General features: G+C 32.9%; 1 protein-coding gene across 1 annotated transcript in view; it reads left to right on the forward strand.

Moving 5' to 3' along the window:
- Positions 1-6704: 6704 nt before the first annotated feature.
- The window catches only part of LOC148274517 (sialin), a 121067-nt gene continuing 107093 nt past the window's right edge, over positions 6705-20678 (forward strand). The window contains exon 1 of the mRNA XM_088237002.1: positions 6705-6969. The gene's annotated coding sequence lies outside the window, so the exon portion shown is untranslated. The remainder of the gene's footprint in view (positions 6970-20678) is intronic.

Raw genomic sequence — 20678 nt, forward strand, 5'->3', positions numbered from 1 at the left:
AAAAACTCAATTTGCTGAAAACACCCACAGCACTAAGAAAATCTTACGGTGTAGAAACAGATGGGAAAATTAATGCCTCCAAAAATCCTGTTCTCTTAAATAATTTTATTAGCAAAATAGAAACATTATTGAGTATTTAAAAAAAAATCAAAAACTTTGTTCCGAAAACGAAAAAAAATCTTATGGATGAAGCCCATGTCAAATCTAAAATTTGTTATATGCAACAACTATGGGGAACAGTAAACCAAAAAGTCATATAGACTACAGCGACAGCAAAATATAATATTGAAGCTAGTACGTGACCTCCCTTATCTAACACCATCTGAAGAATTCTTTCTAAAAACTAAACAATTGAATGTCAATAAACTTTTTCAACTAGAATCTTTAAAATTTATTCATAAGTTAGCCACTGATATCATTGCATACAAAGAACTAAAACTTGAAACAAATTGTAATAAACATAGACATAAGAATATCAGAATAATATCGAATACAACATTTCAAAACAAGACAAGAACAATCGAGACTGAAATTATACAATAAACTATCAGACAAAACTAAACAAAAGACTCAGATAAAGTTTTCGAAAAACGTAAAAAATATAATAATCATCAACAGAGTATGAATAAAAAATGGTATATTATTTTTGAAAAATGAATGTAATAATCCGCAAGGGTTAATACATACATTTTCAAATAAAAAAAATAATTAAAGTGGATGAATACATGACATGTGTATTTTAATTTGATGATTTCATTAATTTAAAAATGCCCGCAAAAAAAAATAATTATGTAATAGATAATTATAATTTAGGTTTATTTGTAAATATTGTTTTTTTGTTTGTAACAATGGCCGTTGTTTTCTTATAATAAATCAAATAAATGAAATTATATTACCTCGTACATTCAAAGTTTGCATGAGGTATCATTCGATATTAAATCTTGCTGTTTTTTTGCAAAATGAATATTTTAGGTTGTGTGGTTCAGCCAGACATTCAAAAACCACTAAAATTCATTTGACGAATAATTAAATTTTTATAACAAATTAATTAAGATTTTTTTAACATTATATCCAAATATAAATATATGTTTAATATATAATGGCACAACATACATTAGAGTTTTATTAGAGCTGGCTGTTTTCTGCAAAATGCACATCATAGACCCGGTCACGGTCAGCAAGACTTCAAAAATCATTGAAACTGGTCAAATACATAATTAAATTATTTTTCGTATTTAAAAAAAAAAACCGAATGCATGCATTATTTATTCTAACTGTTGTGAAGATTTGATTATTCACTCTATTCACACAAGTGCTTTTTGCATAACTACATTCATTTGTAAAAATATGTAACTTGTATTTCGGCCGATATTATCTCGTTTTGGGAAAAATCCGTAATAAATATTTAAAAAATATTATTTACCTACCAACATTACTATTCGGAACTGGTTGCAAATGATTGCGTCGGTGGAAATCAAAATCGGTAAAACCCATTTTCGGTAAAAAAAAAATTAATGTGAAACTATTATAATATTACTATTACACGAGTTGCTTATATCTAAAGTGGAATGATCCAACGTTTTACTATAGTAATTCGAGATTGAAAATTAATTTTACATCAAAGTCGACAAAATCAATCTCGTGTTTTATTTCACAACTAGCAACATTTAATGTGGCTAATAACAGGGGTGCATTTTTTCAATATGGCCGCTTGTTTGCATTTGACAGTGAGCGTGTTTATGACTCGTTGCATTTATTTTAATATTCTTTGAAAATGAAATTAAATTTTATTTTATTTTTAAATATATATTTTAATAAGCTTGCCCACCACATACCGCACACCGCATCTGAGGACATAAAGCTAGGGTTTCCTAGGACAGCGGTGCCCGTATCTTAACGGCCGTAGTGAACGGTGATGCGGTAGGCAGCCGTCGTAGCGGTGACTAGAGAGTGGTTTTATTTTTTAACTGTGTTATCAACACTATTTTTATAGGAAACCACTTTCTAGTCACCGTTACGACGGCTGTCAACCGCATCACTGTTCACTACGGCCGTTAAAATACGGGCACCGCTGTCCTAGGAAACCCTAGCTTAAGTCTCCTTGGCGGTGCTCACACACACACGGAAAAGTTGCTCGTTGCTCGAGAAAAGCTGCCCGAAGGAGCTCTCTGTAATCTGGTAGCCGTAGAATTAAGAATAGTCCAGAAGGAGCGTAGAATCATATTTGAATACATCGGACTGTGTCCAATAATCCCTCAGTATGCCCCACTTTCACCGCGCGCATTCGTGATGTCGCCGCGTAATGTTGCACGATAGGAAAAAATATAAACACAACACAAATGTACGGTAAAAAAAGCAATCTGTTAATTTCTCTAAAATTTTATTGTGCACGCGGAAATATTGATTGACACAACAGAGTCGATAAGTATTAAAGGGTCATTTAATAAGAGTAATTGAATTAATGAACTTTAAAATTAAAATATAAAACACATATTATTTTACATAAAACGGATATTTTTGTATTATGTTAAATAATATTTGATGTTTTAAAGATAATGTCGGTCAAATGTTCACCACAGAGTTGTTTGATTCGAGGTCCAATGTTCATTAATTCTCTCATTAGATGAGCAAAGTAGGGTAAAAAAAATTACTACCCTGGCAACACCAACGAAATATCCATTTTGTTTCTTCGACAATCTGACAGATGGAAAAATAATTCAAGTTTTAAGTAATGCATTTGCTACATACACATTTATTTGCTAATTACACATGAAATGTGATACCATCCTGTTTCTTTAAGATCCTAGTAGTATTTCTACCCATTAAAAGGACACAACACGGCATAGTTGTATTCAAATCAGGAGTTCCGTACTGAGCGACGCCTACAAAGAAACTAATGGGTAAAAAACGTAAACCTATTAATTTATGAGTAGTTTAGTCGCATTCTGTTTGATGTGCGTATGCGGCTTCTGGACTATTCTTAATTCTATGCTGGTAGCCTTAGCATCTTAAAGAAAGTAATCCATGAGTACACAATATCAGGGGCGAGCATCTTTGTGCTGAAAGAAGGTAATCCAGAAGTACATAATATGCACTTCATTTGATTGAGAAACGAGGGAAGTGAATTCTTCACACTGAGTATATTTTAATAGTGACAACCCTTAATAAACAATAAATGACGGAAATAATCAATATTGGTTATAAATTTTATATTTGAAGCACTAACTGTGTGGTTATTCATTATAATAAAATAAATAAAACAACTTCGTTTTTAACCACTAATTTGTTTTTAACCACTAAATTAGTGGTTAAAAACAAAGTTATTTTATTTATTTTATGATATTGGTTATATTTATTAATGAATTTCTTCGTAACTAGTTAAATCCACTTCAATATCGAGGCTATACTGACAGAATGCATTAAGTCGACAGTCTTTATATATTTCTAATATTTTAAAATATAGTTGCAAGATGTTGATTTTAAATGTACGCCATGTCTAGAATAAGCATTATTCTTAAAAAGCTTTAAAAAAAAATAAATTAAAGAAATTATGCGTTGAAAGAATAGTAAGAATAATAATAATAATAAGATTAGAATAGAAAAGTTTTGAATGCGATTATTTCGGAATTTGTTTAAATCACTTAATGCATTTTGTCAGTGAAGCCTCGATATCCAACTCGGTTAAATCAAATATAAATGTCTATTTTTACGGGTACTGTTTATTCTTTTATTATTTTATTTATCTGAAATACAATTAAATCGTACTTCGCATCTAGATCTTGTCCGTTTAAGAAATTAATCGAATTGCTATAATCTGTTTTGGAAAAACGTTGTTTGTGAAAAATTGTTAAGTCAAGGTTTAACTACTTTTTTTTATATTAACCGACACAATTATCGATTATTTTCATTTTCATAATCAACTTCTCTCGTTGCTAGTTTGAAATATATTCAACCGATACATTGATACCGTCGGCAGCCCACAGTAGGTGCGTGTGTGTGGGTGATAGTTGGCAGGAACATTTACGGGTGTGAGCAACATAACGTATTACAGTTTACAGTAGTATGTTATCGTATGCATTCGGAATGCTTTATATTTATATACATTATACATACACATTAATATTACATTTGTACGTATGCGGAGCTGCCATTATAGTTATCGGAGGCTCGGCCGGCTAGACCAATCACAGGCGAGATTCACACGAGCCCACATTCCCACTACTTTGCAAATTCTTTGTATTCCATATGCACTAGTTTTAAACTAACGTCATTTTTACGTACCGCAATTTTTTTTCAATTTCTCGACAGTGTACAAATATTTTTGAGTTTATCAATATTAAGAACTTTTTAAGAAGGCAATATGAGGTGAAAACTTTACACATTGAGTACCATCATTTCCATTCTGCATTTGTTTGAACACCCGTATTTTTTCAGTTCTTGGTTTATTTTTATTATTATTATTATTATAATGGTTGGATAATTTATACAGAGCCATTTTTGTGAAAATTACTTAAAAGATAAACTTTTGTTGATGGGCATAAGATTCTACTAAATTATTTCACTCAAAAGAAACACTTGAAAATGAATGAAAATGTCCATCATCTGAGTCGATTTAGTTTGTATGAACTTAAGTATTGTTGTGCGTTATTAAATGCACCTAATAGTGCCAGTCCAGGGACTATGAAATATTGTAGTCTAAATAAACCTTTTCAAAATAAATATTGCAAAATAACCATGCCTGAAATCGAACCAGAGACCTCTTGCGTGGTAGACGAACGCGCTGACCACTAAACCGCGAGGCTGACAAAGTAGATCGAGATTAATACTAGGCTTCTATAGGGTCTATGACCTATCATTAGCTTGTTTAGGTAATTAATTTATAACATTTCCTTTTCATAGGGCATTGCATTGTGACATGAAATGCAGCGTATGCTGATAACTTACTATATGAAGGTGAGGTGATCAGTCTTACGCTTCAGGTGCCTGTCCAGAGACAGTGAAATATTGCAACAAATATTTTACGTTGACCTTAGGAATCAATCCTGGGACCTTAAGCGTGGTTGAAAAACACGCCAACCACTACACTCCGAGGCGGAGAAAATACGTCCATTCGATTTTAGTTTTAAGCATTTTTACCTGAAAGTAGCTATCAAGTCATAAATGCTCGTCCAGGGTTCTGGTTCTATTTCACACACTGTATTATTTATCTGCCTTGATAATTTAAACGCGGATTGCTAAATACACCGTGTAACATTCAAATTGTTACAAGTACGCAAAATTATTTATACTAGTATAAGACAAATTTCCAGACTTCCATATAATAATTTATTCAAACTCCCATACTATTCCTTATAAGATTTTTAAGACATTGTTATGGTTTTGTTCGTCCGCTTCGTAGTCTAGTTATTACTGCGTTCAATTACCATACAAGAGGTCTCAGGTTCGACTCCTAACGTGATTGACATGAAGTATTTGATATTACCTATTTATTTTTAGTTCATAGTCTGGCACTTGAAGCGTAAACCTGAGGATATTGCATTCGTCTAACAAACTGATCGGGAGATGCAGCGGTTGGTGCACCAAAGTAGTGCTCTATGCACCTTTACGCATTAGGGGCGGATAGGAAATGGTTATAATGATGAAGTTTGGATTGGATTCCTGTATGGTTTGTGATTCAAATCCCGCTTAAATTATTTACAATTCGTAAAAAGTGTCACCTTAATTTAAAATATTTCGGTAATTCATAAAAACGCTAATATTTATTTAAAAAAAGTTTATTTAGTTTCATGACGTATTTTCAATGTTGGCCTAATGGAATTCACGTTGCCTCACTCTTTCACGGTATTTTCACTCCATGTGGTCGCCGTTTCACGCCGCTAAGGGTCATTATACCGTGGTTTAACTCCACACGAATAATTAGCATTAGCATTGTAACTTCGATAAAAACATAAAAGGTGCTAATTATTGTTGCTAAATTGAATGAAATGCTTATTACTTTTTATGTAGGCATAACGTAAGTAAAGTAGTCGTAAAGTGTCGGCCTCGTGGTGTAATGGTTAGCGCATTCGCCTACCATGCGAGAGGTCTCGGGTTCGATTCCCGATATGGTTGATTTCAAAGGGTGTTTTCACGCCAGAATATTTCATAGTCTCTGGACTGGTACCCGAAGCGTTAAGCTGATCATCTTATCTTCACGAAACAAAAAAGATATCAAGATACGCTGTAATTAATGTACCGATGCAGCGCCCTATGCACCATTAGGTGCGGAAAGGGAATGATGATGATGATAAAAGTAGTAATATTATACGTAACAACATTTAGTGGATTGAGCTACTAGCAAGAAGGGGGGGAGGGTGCATTAAGCAATTTAGCAGATGCAATCAGGGAAAAAACATGAGGGTCAAGAATCAAAGATTTTTATAAAGGTCTTTTCCAGGGAAAATATGATACCAAAATAAAACAACGGTGGTATTGAGATGGGCGGAAAATCGCGTTTTGTAGAAACAAAACTTTCTGCTGTAGAAAAAAAATCTGGGAAATCGGATGATAATTTGTCATTTAGCAATAGCGTTTCACATGCTTCGCTTTTTTAGCATGCTAATAAATTATAAAAGAATAGCATTTATTTCTAAATCTACAACCCACAACCGCAGGCGCCGGGTGATACCTACTGTCATTTTGCTAAATCCGTTCTCGTGCGCAACAGTCGGTTTTGAGTTTCGTTTGAGGGTGGTCGCATTTCCTCTTACCTCTTCTCGAATCAATCGAAGTTTATTTAAATAAAAATACTCTAATATTAATATTTTATAACACAAACTTATACTTCATTTGGAGTTGTAATCCAAACACAAACATTTATCCTTAGTCAAGTTATCAGTTGTAATATTTTTATAATTTTTATATATCTAAAAGTAGTTTTAAAGTTTAATATTAAGTTAAAAATCAGCTGCCTTTGAAGATTTTCAGTCGGTATGTACCCACGAATACATATTTAATTTATTTTAACGTTTATTTATTTATTTTTACTTGAACTTCATCATTACGGGTTATTTTTGTGACAGTTCTACAGTCTTGTGGGTTGACATTTACAATTTACACGCTCGTGAAATTGCACATAAACTTTATGATAATAATACTTAAATTTAAAAGCACCTATATTTGTTTTTAAATATGAACAAACTTGTACTTTTTAATCATTTAATTTTAATAGTTGCGATCAAAACCAAAATATTTAAATAAAATAAACTGTTCAAAGCCGGTAGTTTTTTAATTTTTTAAATATTGTGTGTTCAAAAATTATATACGATACGATAATAGTTTTTTTCATGTCCCGACTTGCCAGATAAATTTGTGTAAGTCGGGACTATGTACAAAATCCAGATTTTATCGACGCGACGTTGGAAAAGAAAAAGTTACCAAGTGTGACATGTAGCAACTTTGCAGAAGAGCCTATTAAAGTTTTTTTGTTTTTTTTTATTAATAAATAAAAATATTTCACACGTACGTATTATTTAGGCGGAATTCTAACATAATTCAAATTATAAAAAATCTCTTTCATTAGTTAATAAAACAAAACAACTTTAAGTGGCATTTCTGTGAAGTTGCTACATGTCGTTTAGTAGCTTTTTCCTTTTCTTCGTCGATAATAAATTATAAATAAATTGTGCGCGATTTTAATAATTACTTGATAAATTAATTTACGTATAATTTAAAATAACCTATAGACTTCTACGTGTTTGTTATTTTGCTGTTCCTTGTATTATTTTTTAATGTTTTTAAAGCCTTTGCCTTTTTTCTCGTTCCCATAATTTTATTTAGATAGAAGTATTTAATTCAAATTTAAGTACCCTTTGTTTTTTTTAATAAAAATCTCCACTGTCGAGCAATACACATTCGGCTTGAGTTAATCTAAGAATGCATACTTTTTTGTAAATATAATGTAAAAACCATCTGAATTTGAATAAAATAATTATTTTTTCAATGAATCCAATATTTTGTAGGTAAACTAATTTAATAGATTTGTGTTAACTAAGAATCGGTTATTCATAAATAATTGAAATGTTTTGTGATTTTGTAAAAATCACAAAAAATAACAAAAGTATGCTAGACAAAATGATTTTTAATTTATTTATTGAATCTTAAACTAGTACACACATAATTCATGAACATCGGAATACTAAATAAAATATTGTTATTGTTACACTATTTAAAAAAAACGATTTTTTTATACAAAATTAATTAAAGAGTCTTCCTCACTAGGAAAACCTGTTCTAAGGAGGTCTGTACAGTATTCAATATTTTTTTAACATATTTTATGTCATTCAAATATTTTCTTCTTCTTTTATCTTAATTCTCTTTTGAAATATTGTTTGTTATCAGTTAGCCTTATTTTATGTGGAAACACATTCAACAATTTGTCAGAAAAAACATCCTTGGACCTTAGTCCGAATGTGTAAAAGGGTGGAATATTGACAATGATTTTCATTTTATTTATTGGGGATATCAATAGTAATACATATAAAAAATATAACAAAATATACAGAGAATAAAAACAATGCCTTATATCCACAGAACATGTCCATTATAGGTTATAAATTGTTGTCTAGTTTATGTGGCCACATTACTTACACTGTAACATTCAACCTTCTGCTCATATTTGAGCATCCATATTTCATGAACTCTTCCATCCGTTGACTTTTACGAAGTAAAATAGTTGAAAATTTTATTGATGCGGGTGAGATTAATCCGAATGAATTATTTCACCTACTAGGCAATGCCTGAAAATACTCTTATACCAGATAGTGTTTTTCTGGGTTATTATGTCGTGTTTATGGGCTTTGTATTGCCGACGTTTCGGAGTACATTGCAGTGTCCATCTTCAGGGCTGAATGTATGAGTGTAGTTTTTAGTGTGTTTAATTGTGAGGAATTTGTACCGTGTCGCAGTCGGGCAATGTATGTGGTTAAGTGTGTGGAGTTTGTACCGTGGGCTTTTATACTCTTATACCAGTTAGATAAATCGAGCCAATGACAGGTCATAACCACTTATAATGCCGTAATATCGATGTGAAAAATGTTTTCCCTTTCTGTTGCATTAAATATGAATCTTGTACCCCGAATTGGCGGCCTCCGTGGTGTAGTGGTCAAGACGCTAGACTCACGCACGGAAGGTTCCGGGTTCGATTCCCGGTGAGAACACAAAAATTAAAAATGTGATTTTTCTCAAGCCTGGGTGCCCTGTGATGTAATTCACCACTGTAATTAGGCCTCCTGGCTTGTTGTGGTGCAAAAAAAAATGTATTAATTAATTACAGTTTCAGCTATTTAACTAAATCAACGGATGGAATACATAATGCAGAAATATGGATGTTTAAACATGGCATAATGGTGAATGTTAAACAGTGTTTAAAGTGGTAACATGAACCAGCTTATGACGGGTTAGAATCCCTGTATGATTTTTTTTCTCTCAGTTGCAATAAAATTAGTAAAATAATATATTGAGAGGAAACGTGGTCTGACTTTTCTTCATACAAACGTATTCTCGTATTTTCTCCCTGGATTATGGCACAAGATCAGTATTTTTTTTACACACTATAGATATTTACCATTTTCGTGTCCTTATCCTTTTGTTTTTTCATAATTGTTTCTTATGGGAGCTAGGACCATAAAAAACCCATAAAAGCGCCCAGTTTCATCTGCCATCTTCGGACGTACGGTATATTTATATGATAAATAATTTAAAAAAAACGGTAAAGGCACCGACACAGAAAATACCATTCTTTTATTCTTTAAAAAGATAAAATTATAATAGATTTCATTTTGGGGTGCGGAAAACGGGACAACGAAATCTCGATTTGGTCGATTTTAGTTAGGCATAATCAGTCCGACGCGTAGTTGCCTTTTCTGCAAGTGACGGAAACACTATGTTCAAATTGTTAAGTAAATGACAGCATTTATCGATACTATTCCTGGCCGATTACCTTTCGTTCCCATCCTTCCTTTGACCCATCCTTATGGTACCTACCAGGGGCGAACCGTGTATGGAAGCGATTATTCACAGCTTACCACTATATTTGACTAACCATAATAATGTTTTATTGTAACTTTATTTACAGAAAAACAAATAAATAATTTATTTATTTTAAATCATTTCCACCGTTTGTATTTTTATCCTAATATAAATATAAATTTTAATAGAGCACGCCCAGCGCCTGCGGTGAGCCAATAAATTATCCGATTATTCCAGCTTAATTTTTCATACAATAAAGTATACTATATTTTGAATGCATTAACCTTAGTGCGGGTTTTTTCTACTAGATTAAACTTGCAGAATACACTAATTATTTGAAGATTCTTGATTTGGAAAACAGTTTTTTAAACATTGTTTTTTAAGGACTATTTTTCTTTGAGATGGTACTTTTGACATAAGACCATAGTTACTTTCATGCGTCATATTGCAGGACATATAGCGCTCCACGCGGCCGTTTTTAGCACTAGTAATTACTAGAACAATGCGGCCAGTTGACATTTCAATTGAATACCTAATATCGACTGAATTCATAGTGGTATTTTTTATTTATTTTTTAATGAATTATATATTAAATAAATGGATTATATATCTATATAATATATCACAAAATAACATCGTTTGAGTTGATTTCATGGATGAGAGTTGTTGTATCACACAGATCCACAGAAAAATATCAATTTATAGTATGTATTACTTACATTATATTATGTACTTCCTATGTAGGTACAAATATATGATATTTTTTGTAGCTTACCTGTGAATAAAATCACAATTCGCCACTGGTACCTACCTAACACCAAGATAGAAGAAATTCAAAATTAGAAGATTCGGATTTAGAACAAAAACCAAACAACATTTTTGACTTCACATTTTGACTCGTCGCGCGTCGTTAAAAACATTGTTGCATTTTATAGTTCATTTTGTCATCCAGTGCCCGAAATTGAAGTACATTTTCACCATATTAAAGGTCCATCCATTCCATGTTCCTATACTTTATTCAAATATTTCCCTATTACAAAACTGAATGAAATTCGTTTTTCATTTACAATCCGCCTTTCCGCCTATTCGCCAAATTTATCTATGACGCTCATTGACATATTCATACATAGAAGCGCCCTGTAGAGTAAAATATTTTAAACAGTAGTGACACGAAAACATACCCATAGTTACTGAGTTTGTTTATCTTTACGCGGGCTCCATTCAACGGTCATGCAAATGTGACTAAAAATCGGAGGATACTTATTTTTGGTACATAATAAAGTTTGTATTTTAATGTTAACGATCAACATTCGTTTTTGGTGGATCCCAATCAGATTCTTTCCTGAAATTCCTTATAGTTTCGACCCATTTACTTCTTTTCACTAGATTTCGGGGAACGGAAAAATAATAATTACTCACATTTATTATATTTTAAAAACGTATTCCTATCAATGCATCCCAGTAAGTAAGAATAACTTCACAATTGCGCCGCTAGGCGTAGTTTGAAGTTTACAAAAAAATATATTTATTTTTGAATATTAATTGTTTTCAGCTTTGCTAATCACCCATGAAAAGTTACACAATCCTTTTTACAATGTTTATCCGAAAGGTTTTTATACGCTTTCACGACACAAGCAGGCATTTTTGTTTCGATTCTAAACGTCATGCCTGGCTAGCGGTCGAAGAACGGATAAATTGGGCATGACTAAGCGTTTGGGCATGAATTACGTGTCATAATTTTTTAGGGCTCAAGACAAGTCTATGATCACGCCGTACTTCCCCGAAGATTTTGAATGCCAGTTACTATTTAAACTGCTATGTTCTATTTTATACCGTGATTATCTCGTTTTAAATGTTACAATTGATCGCTTTGTGTACCAATATATCAAAATGTGATTTTGATCGTGTGACCACACATGAAATTCTAATGGGCTGGATTAAACTTTTCTACTCAATTGACCGTTTTTATTTATAGCCGGGAAGATGCATGGCATGACAAGATTTGATAGTCTAAAAATATTCTGGTAGATTCTACACGTGGTAATTAAATTATATTGGGTGTTGACATAAGCTGTGTCACTTTTTTAAATGAAGAGAACAAGAGTGCACAATAATAATAATAATAAAAAACAAATTATTTATATTCGACTTCATTATTTTACAACTAATTAAACAATACGTTTTTTTATTGATTAATATAATTGCATAATTGAGACATGTTTTTTTCTATACAATCTACCCTCCACAGTTTTTTTTATGTTATAGCTGTTAATTTTTAAAAAAGAGACTAGCTCTTGCGTTTGGAGAGTGACTTACACTGTTATATTTATTTAGTCATTTGAAGTTATGTAATTTCGAATACACAAGAGAAAACAATTAAAATTCATTGGGTCTTCAACACTGCGAAGCGATTCAATTATGGAAATTTAGATAAAAATAATTCAACTCATTTTCAAACTATGTTGCTCATTGTTGATAAATATGTAATATGTATATTTCATTGTACTTTTTTAAAATTCGATGCAAAATAAGTATCCTATTTTACTTCTCACCTCTCCGACTATCTCTATGCAAAAAAATTGTCAATCATCCGCTTCGTTGAGACGTGAAAGAAACACAAATAAACATACAAACACACTTTCGCATTTATAATTATTGAGATATAATACTCGTATAAAAAGATGACACTCCAAACAAATACGAGCGAAAATGTAATTTTCAAAGGAAAGGGAATTACCAGCGGAGAGAGCAAGTATCGTTACGTCATATTACGTCGACTTTGGCAAGCAAAACACGTAATACAGTAAAAAACACGGACTGTTTACATCGGTCTACTGAAAGTTCTATTCAGTATGTCGCTCCCTTCCGCATACGCGTCACCTTTGTTTGTCGTTTTCTGTACGCCCGAATAACTGAGCAGGACAGAGACAGGAGATAACTAACGAATTGCTATTTTAAACAAGTATTGATTAAGATGAGAAAATTACTTACCGGTGAAAGGTTATACTATCGCTCTTCCAGATCGATTTGTGCAATATCTACGAGTATAGGCATTTTAGTAATTGCGAGGAGACAAAAGTTCAAAAGTAGCCGGGGACTGCTTGCAACAGACTGAAGTCCGTTCTATCAAACATATGCCAATCAGCCGCAGGTTAAGGGACCATATTTCGAACCATATTTCGACTGTTAAACACTAAGTCAAAAAAATGTTTTTAATTCCTCTATGCCGTATTATCAGCGCTATGATTGAAAAAAAAATATTTTTAGAAATTACTCAGAAGTTCTCTTCCGTTTATTTTCTGCTAATTCTGCCGATTGGTCCGTTAACGGTGAGTTAAACGGATATCTTTCACAACTTTCTTATCATTAGTTGATTCATGTAAACTAGTGACGTCGTTCAAAGAAGTTCGTTTTTATTTATTTTTGAAACATTATTTTTTCGTACATATAAAAAAAAATTATGCCGTAAAATTTATTGCTCTTATTTTTACCGCTAGCAAGAAAACATTTTTTGTCACCAATTTACCGTAGGGCTGAAGTTCCTCATTAAGGGTCGCAATAATGTTCTAAAGGAAAATCGTGATGTTTGATTGCACGTGTTTATATTTATTTGACGTTTAATCACCAGTGTGGCCATATATGAAAGAAACTGTAAACGCATACAAAAAATGAAAATCCTCAAATTAATCACTCACTTAGGGCAAAGAAGATTTTCAATACCACCCCTGGATCTTTAGGTTTTGAGATTAGTACATCGATAGCTATCAAAGGTATTCGTCCCCCACGGTACACATATATATCTACGCACTGAAAGTGACAAAAATCATGTCCATGCATGCAATTTTTGCTTTAATTGCGATTTATTTAAATTTTACATAGTCATGATATGATTTTTATGCGTTATAAAGTTACTTGTAAAACGAACGCATCGTTTATTACGTTACTTAATGAAATAACTGAAATTCACAAGGAAAATCTATAAATAATACCTTTTACGAGATTACGACACGGGCACCGGGAGAATGTTGCCATAATGCAAAATGCTAAAAATAAATCCCGATAACCGGTTTTGGAATAACTTCTCAAGTACTGGGGAGATCTGATTAAGTACTGCTGTCATTTTTTATCCTGTCATGCCCATGAAATGATTCATTTTATAACATGGCAACATTTTTACCGTGCTGGAATGTTCCTTTTTTTAAATGCACTTACGGATCGCAATCGCAATTATTAGCTTTTCATGTTTAATTTCTTGAGCATGCCAGGTTGGCATAGCACGTTAAATGCTATTGCTATGCTTAGCTCTTGCGTGGCTGTGGTGTAACGCGAGTCTACATAGGAAACAAGACTTGATATATCTCTCCTATTTATTGTATTTTTTGTAATCTTCAAATGGGCATTTTTACACCGAATTTCAAAAGTATAATTTGTATGAATACGCTGGATTTTAATACATGAAATATTTATCCTTACTGTGCGGAGAATAATTATACGAATGAAAGTGATGCCAATACCACAATAAATCTGTTTTTGTGTATAAGAAAGAGCGTGAGAATAGAACATATAACAAGGAAGACAGAGACGTTGTTCTGTGGCCGGCGTTTATGTGAAAGAAACAACAATAAATAATAAATTTCTTAAATCAGTCGGTTATTGACAGTGAGTAGGTGCTTGCATGTGAGATGACCGGCGTATTGATGATTTTTTTTGATTTTGCTAAAGCAGGCCTAAATTGTATTATGTATGTATAAATTATAGAAAATTAATTATTTAACAGTACGTATGTCTATGTTTTTTTTCAAATGTCTAAACTTCAGAATATTATGTCTTTTGCTTGAGGTAACATGATATTAGGTGATTATAGCAGGCGCCACATTCAACAGCATGAAGGCTGTCCGGAGATCAGATATTTACTCAGTGGAAACCAAATGCCGCCTATATAACGCCTGCATAATACCTATTCTCTTCTATGGATGCGAATCGTGGCACCTCACTAGGGCCCAAAACAGCAAAATACCGAGTTTTGAGAATGGGTGTCTCAGAAGTATCTTGGGTGTGCGGTGGTTTGACTTTGTGCGGAATGAAGTAATAAGAGAACGGACGCAGTAAACTCCGGTGACATCTGTCACCAAGCGAAGGCGATACGGTTGGCTTGGCCATGTACTGCGGATGCCTCCTGAGAACCTTAACCACGCTTGCCTACTTTACAAGGCATTAGGTTCTCGACGTCCTGGACATCCACTGCTAACTGTTCGTCGGTATTTCATGCCAGAACTACGAGACGCGAACTTGACTTTGGAGGATGCACAGGATCTTCGTGGACACCATATGCTCCAACTAGGGAGCGGACATGGAATGATGAACACGATTTTACATCACCGCGTGTAAAGGAATTTTGTAGCACAGCTTTTGACGATTTAAACAGCAAAAGCTATTGCTATTCTAAATTATTTGCGATTTCACGATGCTAATGGTAATTATTCATACAGTATTCGCGTTGGCCTTATTTAGTACCTGCGTAATAATACTTTTATTACGGATGCCCGTCTTTTTATTTGTCATTAAAAATGATATAAATAACGAACTGGGTTTGAACGAACAAGGAGAGCATAAAATCCTGGCGCCACCATAAAGGAACGAGACCATTCAAAGATCAATTAAGAAGAAAGGTAAGGTTTGTATTTATTATGACGTAATTCCAAGTAGGAAGGTACTCACTTCAGATTGTCTGGAACATGTAACCTACCGCTTCCAATAATGTTTTAAATGAATCTAAGAAAAATCTGCGAAAGAATGTTCTAGAATCTCGACTATTCTGCCGTGTAATCCCTAGATCGCCGCTCATAAGGCCGAATACGTGAATTATTAACTTGTCTCAAAACTAAGACTATTACTAACTATTTATTTATTTACGGTTGCAAGAAGCTTTTACATAATTACAATAAAACCAGTAAAAAAAATACAACAAAAAATATCATAATATTAAAAAAGAACAAAAACACTGAGAAAAGTATACAATGGTAAACAGCATTTTTGTATAAAAAAAGAAACATTACATCTGATTACCTTACATAAATATTTACCCATATATAATAATGATAAATTAAAGAAAATAGCAGTTTTAAAAATAAGGAAGAAAAGAAAAAGAGAGAAAAAAAAGAAAAAGAGAAAAAAAAGAAAAAGAAAGTGCTTTAGAAGAAAAGTTAAAAATATTATTAATATTTAAAGCATTAACTTTGTCAACAATATTTTGAGTTTGTCCAAGTTTTTGTAGACAAGGACTGGATTCAACTCCCTGGGGAGCTGTTTATATTAACATATTACAACAGAGATGAAGAACATTTAAGAAAAGGTTATATAGAAGTCTAGGCATCTACAGGGCTTATGACCTGTCAATGGCTGGTTTAAGTGGCCACTTTACACACTGTGTAACATTCACCATTCTGCCTATATTTGAACATCTATATTCCTTCAATTCTTTCATCTGTTGATGTTTGTGAAGCTAAAGAGCTGAAACCTTTATTTATGCGGGTGAGATTCATCTAATTGAATTATTTCACCTACATACTAGGCAACGCCTGAAAATGTTATTTTTTCAATTTCTATACTTCTTCATGGACCAGGTAATTTATCAACTCAAAATATTGTTTATTACATTACATTAACTTTGTGGTGAAACATTTTACTAAATGTTATTAAATATTTGTATATAACCACTTCAGGACACCAATTCAACCAGCATGTTGGTTAAGTTGGTGTCCTGATGAAGAGACGGGTACGTCTCGAAACCGGTAGACATAGAAAAGTCGGCAAGCGGTTGTTAGTTTACTGCCTCTCCTTAAGCGAATATCTCAAATAATACTATAGATTTATTTTTTAAATTTGTTACTATATGTTTTTATGCACCCACGCAAGTAAATAATGTACACAATTAACATAATATTATACTAATGTGTGTTCAAGACTTGTACGCAAATAATAATTACCTATGTAAATTTTTTAGTTTTTTTCGTCTTAGATAAATGAAAATCAGCTTAAGTCTTATATCTGCGGCTTTAAAACGTGAACATCATTTCATAGTAATAACAATAATAAATTTTAAAAATATAATTATAACATACAATTGTTATCAATACAAAATAAGAAAACAAAGGTATACGTGACTAAAAGGCGGACTTATTGCCGCAGGCAATTTCTTACTGTTACAGTCTAACAAAAAAAATACAGTTAAAATATTTTTATTTTTTTTAAAGTTAAGAAAAAATGAACGATAAAAATATAACAATGTTTGATTATGTCCAAATGCTTGCAGACTGGCTGGATTTCCTCCCTAGGGAGTTGTTCATATTTAGATTTATTTCAACAGAGAGGGAAAAAGTTTTCGAGAAGAAATTTGGAAGTCTAGGCATTTACAGGGCTTATGACCTGTCATGCCAGGCGTTGCCTAGTAGGTGATTTGGTTCAGCCGGATGAATCTCACCCACGTGATAAAGGTTTCAGCTCTTTCACTTCACAAAAGTCAACAGATGGAAGAGTTGAGGAAATGTGGATGTTCAAACATGGGCAGAATGGTGAATGTTACACAGTGTGTAAAGTGGCCACTTAAACCAGCCAATGACAGGTCATAAGCCCTGTAAATGCCTAGACTTCCAAATTTCTTCTCGAAAACTTTTTCCCTCTCTGTTGAAATAAATCTAAATATGAACAACTCCCTAGGGAGGAAATCCAGCCAGTCTGCAAGCATTTGGACATAATCAAACATTGTTGAATTACTACCTGGTAAAAGAAGAAGTATAAAAATTGGAAAATTGTTTCCAGGCGTTGCCTAGTAGGTGATTTGGTTCAGCCGGATGAATCTCACCCACGTGATAAAGGTTTCAGCTCTTTCACTTCACAAAAGTCAACAGATGGAAGAGTTGAGGAAATGTGGATGTTCAAACATGGGCAGAATGGTGAATGTTACACAGTGTGTAAAGTGGCCACTTAAACCAGCCAATGACAGGTCATAAGCCCTGTAAATGCCTAGACTTCCAAATTTCTTCTCGAAAACTTTTTCCCTCTCTGTTGAAATAAATCTAGATAAAAATATAAATTAGAGTGCTTACATTATTTACATCAAATACATTCAAATTGACTCTGTTCCATCGTCCAAATACTCATTAATACTACGTAACATTAATCTATATACAATCGATTTATTGAAGCCCCCTTTTTATTTACATTCATATCACGTATGAAATGTCACTCCCTGAATATTCTAGTTTTTCCTTTCTCCTCCATATTTCATTCCCTCTTAACTCCCTCCTCTCTTCATAGTGTAGATATTTAGTCAATTTTTCTTTCTTAAAATTATTTATATGTATGTTTACCAATATTTTGTTCCAATATTATAATATACCAACAACATGTTCATATACCACTGATTTTCTCAAATTGAACGGTTTGGGTAGGTAGGAAGAAATTGCCTTAAGGCAATAAGACCCCTATTTATTTTATTGATTTATTTTTATTATTTATTTAAATGTATAATACAGTACTAATGCCAATTAAGATGTACTTGGATTATATAATTAGGTACCTACAAAAACATGATAAAAAAGCACAATAGATTATTTAGGTCTATATAAACAATGCTAAACAAAGACGAATAAGTCAATAATACACATTTTGGCACATAGTTAAAGACGAAGAGTCTAAAGCTGGTAATCCCAGCATGGAAAAGATCCACCTCTCTCGGTAGGCTGTTCAGCAGTCATTTTCCCCACAGGCATCAACAATGGTAAATTTGCTCTGCATTCTGGAAGAACAAATGATCTGTGTTGCCTAGTTCTTAAATATTTGCTCGGTACATATAGTTTTATGCGCTCCAAAATGTTAGGATTGTAAATAAACCTGTTTAGAAGTTTAAAGGCCATCATAAGCAAGACAATGCTCCTTCTGGTCCGCAAACTTGTGATAGTAAGCATACCTAAAAGGAACAGTGCTGGGTACTGCAATGGGTAGTACCCATATCCCTTCATGTAGAGGTAACGAAGAAACTTCTTCTGTGCTCATATGTATGTAAACTGTAAATGTATATAAAGTGTTCAAATAAATAAAATATTTCCTTTATTTTAAGTTTATTAAATATTGTTACGGTCATGCATATGGGTCCTCTTTGAGTAAACGATTTTTTCGCCAATGGAATTTTCAATTTGCCTGTAATATAAACAGCTCCCCAGGGAGTTGAATCCAGTCCTTGTCTACAAAAATTCGGACAAACTCAAAATATTGTTGATAAATCCACCTGGTCCATGAAGAAGTATAGAAATTGAAAGAATAAGATTTTCAGGCGTCGCCTAGTATGTAGGTGAAATAATTCAATCAGATGAATCTCACCCGCATAAATAAAGGTTTCAGCTCTTTAACTTCAAATAAATCAACAGATGAAAGAATTGAATGAATATACAGGGTGTTCTTTAAACCCCGTCTTATCCGAAACCACGATGATCAGTATGGGCAAGAAGACATATTGGCATATTTAAAAAAATATTTAGAACGAAGAAAATTTGTCGAAATAAAATATTAAAAAGAACAAATGGTTGCTTACTTCTGCAGGGGAAAAGCAAGGGGGGCGCGGCCGCGTGGTTATCGGTGTGTCAGACTCCCCCCTCTCCCTCCTGCAGAAGTTAGCAAACATTTGTTGTTTAAAATATTTTATTTCTTAAAATTTAATTCGTTATAAAAAAATATTTTCATGTGCCAATATGTCTTCTTGCTCATACTGATCATCGTGGTTTCGGATGTGACAGCGTTTAAAGAACACCCTGTAGATGTTCAAATATGGGCAGAATGGTGAATGTTACACAGGGTGTAAAGTGGCCACTTAAACCAGCCATTGACAGGTCATAAGCCTTGTAGATGCCTACACTTCTATATTACGTTCTCTTAAATGTTCTTCATCTCTGTTGTAATATGTTAACAAAATATTAGGTTGAAAATAAAGATTAATCTAATAACATGATATCACCTACGCCTTCTAAGAACTATTCTGGCCAAATCGAATATTGCCGCCATTATATTATAGTGTTTATGCACATAAATCTCTTTTTTGTTTTTTCGGATCCAATCATTACAAAAACTTTAAACTTTAATAGGAAACGTTTAACAGCGTAGCATGCGAGTATTATTATCGCAAAAAAATACAATAAAATTTAACCGACAATCTAAGACTCGTGAAAATTATAAAAATTAAATGAATTAATTTCAACAGTGTTTTGAGCATGTCTAGATGTTTTTACACAGGCTGGATTTCCTCCATAGAGAGTTATTTACATCTATTTAGAGGTAATGCAGTGCCCTATTCCCACTGGGTGTGGATGGGAAACGGTGATGACATCAATTTACCTATGAATTGGGAGTTGTTTATTAGTAAGTCATTAAAAATATTTAAAAAATATCATTATGGCGCGTTACGTTTTATCAGAAACACCTTTCCATTCACTGCAGCTAAATAATAATAATTATTTATGTCAAAATGTCTCGAGCCAGACAGACACACCTCCGCAGATAATGAAGTTCAATGAAAACAAATGAGGGGAAAAACATTTTTAAGGGAATATGGAGTCTGGGCATTTACAGGGTTTATGACCTGTCATTGACTTGTGTGGTTAGTTTCACCACTATTCACC

This window comes from Micrasema longulum, unplaced genomic scaffold, assembly GCF_059751315.1.
Source record: "Micrasema longulum isolate JH-2025_06_02 unplaced genomic scaffold, ASM5975131v1 h1tg001633l, whole genome shotgun sequence".
Lineage (NCBI taxonomy): Eukaryota > Metazoa > Arthropoda > Insecta > Trichoptera > Brachycentridae > Micrasema > Micrasema longulum.